Source organism: Macadamia integrifolia, unplaced genomic scaffold (assembly GCF_013358625.1).
Source record: "Macadamia integrifolia cultivar HAES 741 unplaced genomic scaffold, SCU_Mint_v3 scaffold2069, whole genome shotgun sequence".
NCBI classification, from domain to species: Eukaryota; Viridiplantae; Streptophyta; class Magnoliopsida; order Proteales; family Proteaceae; genus Macadamia; species Macadamia integrifolia.
The window spans coordinates 74,740-78,730 of NW_024868493.1; positions in this window are offsets into that span (position 1 = coordinate 74,740).

Sequence of the window (3,991 nt, forward strand, 5' to 3'; positions counted from 1 at the left end):
TCATGTAGATTGTAGAGTACTACACCCAATATATAGTTCCAATAAATGTCCCTATGCTATACTCGATGGTATATCCGTATCATATACTCGATGGTATAAATGACACTTAACCAATAATGCAACTAATAGTCGTACCTAAACCCATAATGATAGATAGGGTGCCATATAACATGTCAATTGATGGCAACTATGATGTGCATATGGAAAACCCATTACAAACCACAAACACAACTTCAGAGAATCAAAGCACCCAATCGCCGGCGAAGTATGAAGACACAGTGAATATTGACTCCGAGTTAAAGGTGATGCATGAAGACCTTCTCTTTGATAATCAGGGTACAACAAGATTTTGATTTAATTAATTTCGGATTTTTTTTTCTCCTTGGTAGTTTCTTGTCTCTTTTCCCTACTGATGGCAATGCCAAAGGTGGGGGTTTAGTCAAGAGTTTAGGTTTTTTTTTTTCTTCTTTGTAGAAGTGTGAGAGATTACCTCAGAAAATATAAGCCTTGTCGATTTTTGTTGGAAAAAGAAGAAAGGTAACATTAGGATAATAAATGCATAAGAATCACACTATTTTCCAAAGGTTTATTGATTTATTCAAGATAAAGTTTTTTTTTTTTAATGGGATAAAATTCGGGCATAATTCGGATAAAATTCGGTTCGATCGAATTATTCGTGAATTTTAAAAAAGTCTATAAAATTCAAGAATTTTTCAAAATTTTTTATTTGATACAGATTTGGACCAAATTATTCAAAAAATTCGATAAAATTATGTTCGATTGAATTATTCGTGAATAATTTGGAGAATTTAATAACTAAGTGTACAACGCCTTTTGTGTTATAAAGGAATTAGGCAGACAAAACCGGTGATAGAACGTAAGATTTGATCGAATTGCGCAATGAAGTCCGATTAATCAGAAACTATCTTTTGACAAAAGTTGGAAGTGTTTAGTTTAGAACCAAAGAAGTTGTGTAACTGAGTTTAGGCTTGGTTTTGAATATACAATAAACAAAGTGAAACAATGGAGATGAATAATAAATGTTAAAATTAAGCATTTACTTGGCAAGAAAAGCTTAAGTTAACAATTTCTAAGGTTAGAAAGTATTTTGGCATTTATTGGTAGTTTTGACAATTGGAATAATTAACGAAATCCTAAATAAATCACAAATCATATCAAGTTTTATTATCATATGATCCACCATGTATAAGAATTCCTTCAAAAAGATTATATTGACATTGTTGTTTAAACAAATTATTTTAATTACAATATTTTTCATAAGATCTAAGGATATGGAGAGGGAGTCTAAGGTGAGGGATATGGAAATACAATTACTGTTACATATAGAATATTGATATCAAATAAAAAATAATAATGCATGGGTAACCGACATTATGGACACTACACATCTAGACTGGATCTACAAAAGTTTGAGCCTCGACAAATATTACAAAATATTATCTTTCTAGAATGATGTCAATATTGATATTGATAAGAATCAACTCTCGCTAAATTGTTTATAGGATTCATCCGGCCCCCCTTCCCAACGACTATCTCCTTTTTTTCCTTTTTCAAATTGTCATTCTTTGTATTATATTGGTATCATTTTTACGTTTAGGTCCTATAGTGTTAAAATATTTGAACTCATCCAAAACGCAATTATTAAACGAAAATCAACTTGTTATAGATAAGATTAAGTTTCTCCTAACCCATGGTGAAGAGATTCATAATATGAGAATATGATTGGATTCTAGGTGTATTGTTAACTCCCATCCTCTATTTTATGAGCCCCACTCTGTTGGGGATTCTTTACCATAAAATCATATGAATAATTCCATTGATGTTAGAATACAAGAATCATAAATCAATCATAAATGATTAATCATGGGTGTCGTCCCTAAACCAAGAACAAACAAACATATAGATTTACCCCATATATGATAATCAATTGGAGTAGAAGAATACATGTTTGTAAGTTTAGAAGTCCCATAAGTATTGATCACGTAACTCTCTTCTATGTGCTTGAAAATTAGTCCTATGAAGATTGTAACAAAGAACTACATAATGAAATCTCAGTAGTTAAAATCTTCTACAGCCTTTCATCCTTGGAATACTCTCACATGCAACTTTTAGCTTCTATTTATAATAGAATCCTTAAAACCCTTATTCATTCCCCAAATGGATTGAACTAGGAGTTTTCTAATCAGAGCGGGTCTATAATTGCTTGGGCCCAATGGATCAATCGGTATTAGTTAAGCCCATATAAAAATACTAACACACTCGACCCGAAAAAAATACCCTTTCTCAGTTCAATAAGACTAAAACGGTTAGATCTTATATTGAAGAGATTCTCCCCTCGCCATAAGTGAAGAAAAACTAATTTCTATTTGTGGTTGAAATGGAGTTGAAATGGCGACATGAAACAAAAAAGAGAAACAGAAAACCTATGACACCGTAGGATATGAATGCAAAGAGAGGTGGAGGATGGATCCAGCTTATTATGCCAGCATGAGATGAAAGAATTATTATTCTTGAGGAAGCCTTTAATGGTTTCCAAGAGACAAGATAGTAGAGTCCAAGCAAGTTTGAACAATATATTTGGATATCCTTAGTAAGTGGCTGACGGAAAGCATCCAATAAGCACCTATCAGTCAAAATGGAAGATAACATAACCAAGCATGGAGGGAGTACAAAGCGAAGACCTAACAGGAGAGAAAGGGCTTCCCAAACAACCGCTTAAGTAGAGAACATGTGGTTGGGGAAATCAAAATAAGCTTCTGAACGTGGGAAAATCATCTGTCTATTCGATTGATATTTTCTCACTTTTCTGTCCCAACGAAGGAAAAACGTAAGCGGTAAAGATAAGATCATGAGATATGTATGATAGAGAAAGTTCTAGAAAGGAGGGGTGAGGATCCCAGCTTGGATCCAACCTATAATGCCACCATGAGATGAAAGAAATTATTAATATATATATATATATATATATATTTCTTTTAATTAAATAGATGAAAGAATTATTATAATTCTTAAGGAATCATTCAAGATTTTTTCAAGAGATCGACGAGATACTAGTCCAAGATTTGAGACCCACTTTGTCGTGGAAAAGTCATCTGTCTATTCGATTGTAATTATCTTTTTTTTTTTTTGGTAAAGATTGTAATTATCTACTACATTTCTATCCAACTAAATGAATATAAAATCCGGATATGATGTAAATATTCATTACTATTTTTAGTATTATTAAGTTTGCTTTGAAATAAAAATCCGGAAGTGGTTGAAGGTAAAATTGGGGGGCATGGTAAGGAAAGTTGAAGGATCAACATAAATACTTTATAAATATTGAGTTTTCTTAAGGCCAAGGTGAATTATGTTTGTATTCTAATTTATTATTTATAAACATTCAGTAAAATTATCGGGCTACCCAGTACAATTTATGTAACATCAAATTTATTGTAAACAAAAAGGAAACAATATATAGATACAATAGGGCTACCCATTACCATTTCAGTAAAAGGTCAACACACCATCTATATAAATGGGTAACTATGGGTCTTTGATGACTTAATAAATTAGTCGAACTCCTTCAAATAATAGTTTAAACTTTTTAGCTGAAAATATTTCAACATGATATCAGAGCAATGCCTAAGCTTTAGATCAACAACAATGATCTAAGTCTCTCGATATATATATATATATATATATATATATATATATAGAGAGAGAGAGAGAGAGAGAGAGAGAGAGAGAGAGAGAGAGGTCGTATACCCTTAGACAGCAAACAGCGGCAAATTGAAGAGCTATCAACCAACCCACCATTCCCAGGACCCCAACTGTACGAAGAAGCTTCAAGTGAATTCTCTCATTTAAGAGATAACACAACAAGCACTGGGGTAATTCTCTTCTGCAACAGTCTCGACTACATAGTAGGGAGGGTATGCGTTAACAATCTCCGTAACTGTGGTGGTGGTTTCCTTCTTCTCAGGCTCTT